Source organism: Rhinopithecus bieti, unplaced genomic scaffold (genome assembly GCF_001698545.2).
Source record: "Rhinopithecus bieti isolate Rb0 unplaced genomic scaffold, ASM169854v2 scaffold_56246, whole genome shotgun sequence".
NCBI classification, from domain to species: Eukaryota; Metazoa; Chordata; class Mammalia; order Primates; family Cercopithecidae; genus Rhinopithecus; species Rhinopithecus bieti.
The window spans coordinates 114,789-122,666 of NW_016821943.1; the positions used below are offsets into that span (position 1 = coordinate 114,789).

The 7,878-nt window shown below is 46.6% G+C and overlaps 1 protein-coding gene across 1 annotated transcript in view; it reads left to right on the forward strand.

Moving 5' to 3' along the window:
- The first annotated feature begins 1,792 nt into the window (after positions 1-1,792).
- The window catches only part of GPR35 (G protein-coupled receptor 35), a 29,296-nt gene continuing 23,210 nt past the window's right edge, over positions 1,793-7,878 (forward strand). The window contains 2 exon segments of the mRNA XM_017860696.1: positions 1,793-1,912; positions 2,801-3,026. The gene's annotated coding sequence lies outside the window, so the exon portion shown is untranslated.

Here is a 7,878-nt window from a genome sequence, read left to right on the forward strand (position 1 = left end):
TGTGCCAGGTGCCAGCTATCTCCCCTGACCAGTGTTGGGTCCTCATTTCCCATGTGCCGTGAGTGACCCAGTTCCAAATCCCAAATTAGTGACTCTCTTCTCCAGTGGGAGTTGGATTCTCCAGAAGCAGAGACAGACATAGAATTTGGGTGCAAGATATTTCGGAGGGAAGGTGGAGGAGGTGAGGTTGGTGAGGGAGAAGCCTGGAGTGTCGGTAGCCAGGGTGCCCCCACCTGGCTGAAACGCCTGGCCTTTGTGCCCTGCCTGGCTTGGCCTCCCCAGGCAGGCTACCCCATGGCATTCTTGGGGAAAAGGCCGTCCCCAAGAACGCTGCCCACAGCCCAGCCATGGGCCTTCCCTTGGGGCTCCCGCCCCGGCTCACACCTGCTGGCCAGCAGATTTACTCATTGCTGGCTGCACCCTATCAGCAGTGGCCGTGTGCACCATAACCCTGGGAACACCTGCAGGGAGACACACCCTTAGCCTGGCAGCTTGGGGGAGACTCCTGGGGTGTCAGGAGGGAAGGGAGGCAAGCAGGGGTGGGGCGCTGTGGGGCTTTTCCTGCTTTCTGAGCCAGTGGCCACAGGCCACCCAGTGACATTTCTCAGCATCTGCTGGGTGGACTCTGCAGTGGCTGCTGCCGGCCTGGATGGGCTCCTTGCACAGCTCTGCTTATGGGGTGGAGGCCACCTAGAAACTCTCAGTCCCCTGTCAGCCTCAGAGCCGATAGCTCTGCCTGGACCATCAGCAAACTTGTCATCGGCACCAGCATGCCTGCTCCTGGATCCTGGTGAGGCTTCCCTGCCTGTTTCACCTCGGGGCCTCTAGGGGTGCTCTGGAGCTGGGAGCCCCTGTCCAGCACTCCTGCCCTCTCCGGCCTCTCTCGGCTGTCTGGCAAGCACTCACTCAATCTCCTATTGACCACTTGTTTTGCTGCAAGGCTATTGGTTTATGGAAAAATAGAGAAAGCCAAAGAGTTTCCTCACCCCCATTAAGATTTCCTGGCTCTTCTAGCGTTGCACCTGCCTGAGTTCCTTGGCGGGGCCCCTCTTTGCGTTCCTTTGGGCTGCTATAACAAAGCACCATAGCCTGGGCAGCTCATAAACAATGGTAATGCATTGCTCTCCATTCTAGAGACTGCAAGTCCAAGATCGAGGCACTGGCAGACCTGGTCCCTGGTGAGGGCCTGCTTCCTGGTCCAGAGACAGCGCCTTCTCCCTGTGTCCTGACGTGGTGGAAGGTCAAGGGAACTCCCTGGGGCCCATTTTATATGGGCACTTATCCCATTCGTGGTACCTCTGCCTTCATGATCTCATCACCTACCAGAGGTCCCCACCTTTTCATTCCTCACTTTGGGGATGAGGACTTTAGTATGTGAATTTCAGGAACATAAACGTGTCATCCACAGAAGGGCCCATCTCTTACACAAATGCTGAGTTCCCGGTGGCCTGTGTCCTAGCAAACAAGAACTCCCCTGAAAAATAAAATCCTGTCTCCCCAGTGCCAGCCCTGGCAAGGCACCCAGAACTCTCAGGAATGCTTGAAGGAAGGACCTGGCCTTTCTATGGGGTCCAGGGCTGTGGGGTCCCTGGCCATACTGTGGACCTGCAGAGTGGGGCATGTGGGCTGAAGACCGTATCCCCACCATGGCGGGAAGGGGACAAAGGGTGGCCCTGGCAGATCTGGATGGGCAGGACTGGGTGTGTCCTGTGAGAGCACCTCCTTCCTGGCCTTTCCTGTGGACTTTGCCCCACACCACCTGCCTGGGTTCCTTGCTGTCATCACTTCCAGCTCCAGGCACAGCAGTTGGTGACTCCTTGGCGGGAGCTGTGTCCTACCCAGTCCTGATTCCGCCATCTCTCTCACAGTCCTCCAGGCTTGGACCAGCCTTGGGGGCAGCAGAGCTCCTGGGGTGAGTGTTGAGATCCTGTGCCCTGGGAGCAGTACTCGGGGAGAGGGCTGGCTGGGGCAGGGCTGCCTGGGCAGGACGCAGGATACGGCCGGCCAGGCTGGGGCCAAGGTGTTCAGACCTGAACTCTGGTCTTATGCTTTCTTAACGGTCGTGCCTTGCTTGCTGTCCTTTGGGAGGCCTCATTTGGTTTTGCTGTTTTTTGTTTGTTTTCACCTAATTTTTGCCAGACTTAAGCTAGTTTTGCTGCCTTTTGAAACTAATGGAAGAATCATTTTATTCCTGGGGATGATTTGGGGCCTTTGGATCCCAACGTGAAGCCCTGGATGTGCTGCTTCACCCAAGGAAGGGTCTTTTCTGCTTTGGAGCAAGGGCTTTGGTGGGCAGGCTGGCCTGGCACTCTCAGGAGCTCTCGGCTCTCCGTAGCATCCTGGGGAGCTCAGACCATGGCTGCAGGGCTCTGGCCATAGCCTGTAGGCCGTCTGATTAGTGCTACCTCCAAACCCTGGCCATTCCTCCCTAATCCCCAGCAGGTAGAGCCAGTGTCCACGTAGACAGCACTGCCTCAGGTCTGGGCTGGGACCACAGACTCTCTCAGGGCTCCCAGGGAACATGCAGTGTCCACATAGACAGCACTGCCTCAGGTCTGGGCTAGGACCACAAGACTCACTCAGGGCTCCCAGGGAACATGCATGAGGTTTAGGAGGTTTCGTCAGGGGTATGTGCAGTGTCCCTTACCCAGGTCAAGGCTCAGACTGGGACACCTTAGCTACCTGGGACACCTGGTCCCTTTATGAATCTGCCAGGGAAGGAGCAGCCAGGCTTGGGTTGGGGCCTGGATGGGTGTGACATTGGGCACTGTGGCATTGTGTGCCTGTTTCTGTGTTGCAGCTGACATGGGCTCATCGCTCCTCCTCTAAGCCCTATGAGGACATCAAAAGCATGGACACATCACTTTCCACCATCTTGCTGCCCACTGTCCCTCCATCCTGATGCCTCCTAAGCACATGTGTGGAGTGGCAGGCACACTGCTGATAGCTGTGGATGTGGCCGTGACATCCTTCACCCCTGCCCCCATGGCATTCATGATCCATTAGGGAGGACCGTCTGCACAAAGGTAATCCATTGACTCCAACAGGGGGTTCATAGAAAACAGGTGAGAATGGCGGGGGGGTTTCCTTGACCAGCTGAGGGTCAGCCAAGGGCAGGAAAGGGGCTGGGCACCCTCAGGGAATGGAAAGAAGCTCTCTGTGCCTGCAGTGCGGGGAATGGGCTTGGAGAATATGGCAATAGCTGAGGCTGGAGATGTAAGCAGGAGCCTTGAGTGTTGTTTAAGGAGCCTGAGTCGTATCTCATGGGCAATGGGGAGCCACTACGCAGTTTAAAGCAGGACCTGACATACATATGTTTGAAATCTTTCTCTGGCTGGTCTTGAGGATGAATTGGAAGTAGAGGACCAACTAAAAGTTTGTTGCAGACATTAAGGTGGTGTCCTGGGTTAGGTGGGAGGTGATGGACACCAAGGGAATAGGCTAGTGTTGAGGTATACCCAGGAAGCAAAACCGGTAGAGCATGATGCTTGATGCTTGATTGGATGGATCATATAGATCAATATTAGGAGAACTGACATATTTCAATCCATGAACATGGTATACCCATCCATTTATTTATTTTTAATTGTTTTAAATTTATATATTTTTTTGAGACAGGATCTTACTCTGTTTGTCCAGGCTGGAGTCCAGTGGCAGGATTTCAGCTCACTGCAGCCTCAACCTCCTGGGCTCGGGTGATTCTCCCACCTTAGCCTCCTGAGTAGCTGGGGCTACAAGCACACATCACCACACCTGGCTATTTTTTTGCATTTTTGTTTTTTAGTAGAAACATGGTTTCGCTATGTTGCCCAGGCTAGTCTCGAACTCCTGGACTCCAACAATTCACCCACCTTGGCCTCCCAGAGTGCTGGGATTATAGGCTTCAGCCACTATGCTGAACCCTCTCCATTTATTTAGATCTTCTTTAATTTCTCCCAGCAATATTTTGTAACTTTAAGCATACACGTTTTCCACTTGTGCCTAGGTACTTTGCTTTCCAATGCTTGTAAATGGTATTGTATTTTTAGTTTTATTTTCCAATTGTTTTTGGCTAGTATACAGAAATGCGTTTTTTTGGTATATTAATCTTGTATCCTGTAACCTTGATAATGCATTTATTAGTTCATAGTGTTTTTGCTTCTTTTGTTCTTTCCTGGTAAATGCCTTAGGAGTTTCTTTTTCTCCCAATCCTCTGCCTTTCCCCTCTTCTTTTTCTTCTGCCTTAGGATTTTCTTTTTCTTCTTTCTCCTCCTCCTCCTCCTCCTCCTCTTCTTTCTTTTTTCTTCTTCTTCTTCTTCTTCTTCTTTTTTTTTTTTAATTGAGACGGGCTCACTCTGTTGCCCAGACTGGAGTACAGTGATGCAATCTTAGCTCACTGTAGCCTCAAACTCCTGGTCTCAAGTGATCTTCCCACCTCAGCTTCCCAAATAGCTAGGACTACAGGTGTGCACCATCATGCCTGGCTGATTTTTATATGTTTTGTTGAGATTGGGTCTTGCTATGTTGCTCAGGCTGGTCTTGATCTCCTATCTTCAAGCGATCTTCTCACTTCAGCCTCCCCAAATGTTGGGATTATAGGCCTAAGCCACTGTGCCAAGCTGAATGTTCTACATGCATGATTATGTCACATGTGACAATAGGTAGTTTTACTTTTTCCTTTTCTATCTGCATTTTTTCCCTTGCCTTATTTTCACTGGCTAGGACCTCCAATACCATTTTTAATAGAAGCATGAGAGTCACTTCCTTTGTTTCTGAGTATGGTGAGAAAGTTGGTCTTTTATCATTTCCCAGCTTGAAGTTTCCTGTAGTTTATCTGTAGGTGATCTTTATCACATTGAGGAAGTTTCCTTCTATTTCTAGTTTGCTGAGAGTTTCTATCATTCATGGATGTTGCATTTTGTCAAATATTTTTCTGCATCTATTGAGATAACTATATATATTTTATCATTTATTCTATTGATGTTCTAATGCTAAAATAAACCTTTCGTTTCTTGCATGCTTTTTTCATGATGTATTATTTGTTTTATATATTGCTGGATTTGATTTGCTAATATTTTATTAGAGATTTTATGTCTATGTTTTTGCATGATACTGGCCTGTAGTTTTCTTTTCTTGTAATATTTTTGTCCAGTTTTGGTACAGGGGTAAAACTTGACTTAGAAAATGAGCTGGCAAGTGTTTCTCCTTTTTTCTGATGTGATTAAGATTGGTGTTATTTTATTCTTAAGTGTTTGATGGAATTCATCAGTAACACCATCTGGGGGAGGTATTTTCTTTGTAGAAAGCCTTCAAATTATGAATTCAACAACTTTAATAGACATAAGCTAGTTAAATTTTACTTTTCTTGTGTAAATTTTGGCAAGTTGTAACTTTCAATAAATGTTTCCATTTCATCGAAGTGGTCAAATGTAATTTCATCAAGTTCTTAATAATATTCTTATTATTCTGACATCTGTAGTATCTGAAGGGATGTCTCATTTTTCATTCCTGATATTAGTAATTTGTGGATATTTTTTTCTTTGATCAATCTAGCCAGAACTTTATCAACTTTTTATCTTTCAAATAAGCAATCTCCGTTTTATTGATTTTCTTTGTTTTCTTTTCCCCTAGCACATCAAATTTTCACTCTTATTTCTTCTACTTACTTGGGTTTCATTTGTTGTTGGTGGTGGTGTTTTCTAGATTCTCAAAGTGGAATCTTAGATCAATGATTTTAGACCTTTCTTCTTTCCTAACACGAGCACTTAGAGCTACAGATTTTCCTCTAAGCATGACATTAACTGTATCTCACAAATATTGGTAAGATGCATTTTTATAATCATTTGGTTCAAAATATTTTCTTATGTCTCCTTGATTACTTATTTGATCCCTGAGTTATTTATAAATGTGTTGTTTAATTTTCAAATATTTGAGCATTCTTTAGGTGTCTTATACCTTGTTGCTATTGATTTCTAATTAAGCTCTGTTGTAGTTAGATAACACATTCTGTATAACTTAAATCTTTTTAATTTTATGGAGGCTTAATTTATGGCCTAGCATATGGCCTATTTTGGAAAATGTTCAATGGGCACTTGAAAAGAATATATATTCTGCTGTCATTGGGCATAGTGTTCTATAAACATCAGTTTGGATAAGATGATTGGTGTTGCTCAAGGCTGTCATATTCTTACTAATTGTTGGTTTACTTGTTCTGTGACTTACTGAGATGAGGGTGTCATAATGACCGATCACAATCGTGAATTTGTCTATTTATCCTTTCAGTTCTCTTAGTTTACTTCATTTTTTGGATTCTTGGTACTTAGGTACACACACATTTAGAATTGTTAGATATTCTTGATGAATTGACCCTTTTTTCATATGAAATATCCTTTTTTTTTTTTTTTTTTTTTTGAGGTAGAGTCTCGCTCTGTCACCCAGGCTAGAATGCAGTGGCGCAGTCTCGGCTCACTGCAACCTCCGCCTCCTGGGTTCTAGTGATTCTCCTGCCTCAGCCTCCTGAGTAGCTGGGATTACAGGTGTCCACCACTGCGCCTGGGTAATTTTTGTATTTTTAGTAGAGTCAGGGTTTCATCATCTTGGCCAGGCTGGTCTCAAGCTCCTGATATCATGATCTGCCCACCTCACCCTCCCAAAGTGCTGGAATTACAGGCATGAGCCACTGCGCCCAGCCATGAAATGTCCCTTTTTATATTTTGGAATATTCCCTGTACTAAAGTCTACTTTGATGTTAATATTTCTATTCCTGCTTTCTTATAATTAATGCTTGCGTTTTATAAACTTTTCCATTGTTTTACATTGTTTTCATTCTTTTACTTTTAACTTTTCTTGATATTTAAAGTATATATTATATCAGGCAGACAGCATATTGTCACTGTTTGCTTTTTTTTTTCTTCCCCTAAGACGCAGAGTCTTCTTCTGTCGCTCAGCCTGGAATACAGTGGTACCATCAGGGCTCACTGCAGCCTCAAACTCCTGGATTCAAGCGATCCTCCTATCTCAGCCTCCCAAGTAGCTAGGCCTACAGGCATGTGGCACCACACGTGGCTAAGTTTTTAACATTTTTTTTCTGTTTTTGAGACAGAGTCTTGCTCTGTCACCCAGGCTGGAGTGCAGTGGCATGATCTCGGCTCACTGCAACCTCCACCTCCCCGGTTCAAGTGATTCTCCTGCCTCAGCCTCCCAAGTAGCTGGGACTACAGGCAGTAGCTGGGATTATAGGCGTGTGCCACAACACCTGGTTAATTTTGGTATTTTTAGTAGAGGTGGGGTTTCACCATATTGGCCAGGCTGGACTCAAACTCCAGACCTCAAGTGATCCACACACCTCGGCCTCCCAAAGCGTTGAGATTACAGGCTGAGCCATTGCACCCAGCCTAGTTTTTAACTTTTTTTTTTTTGAGACGGAGTCTTGCTCTGTCACCCAGGCTGGAGTGCAGTGGCGCGATCTCAGCTCACTGCAAGCTCTGCCTCCTGGGTTCACGCCATTCTCCTGCCTCAGCCTCCCAAGTAGCTGGGACTGCAGGCGCCCGCCACCACACCCGGCTAATTTAATTTTTTGTATTTTTAGTAGAGACGGGGTTTCACCGTGTTAGCCAGGATGGTCTCGATCTCCTGACCTCGTGATCCACCTGCCTTGGCCTTCCAAAGTGCTGGGATTACAAGCGTGAGCCACCCCACCCGGCCATTTTTAACTTTTTGTAGAGATGAAGTCTCACTATGTTGCCCAGGCTGCTTTCACACTCCTGGCCTCAAGCAATCCTCCTGCCTTATCCTCCCAAAGCACCGGGATTACAGGTGTGAGTTACCGTGCCCGGCCACTTCTTGCTTTTTAAAATCCAGTTTGATAAACTTGGTCTTTTTTTTTTTTTTTTTTTTTTT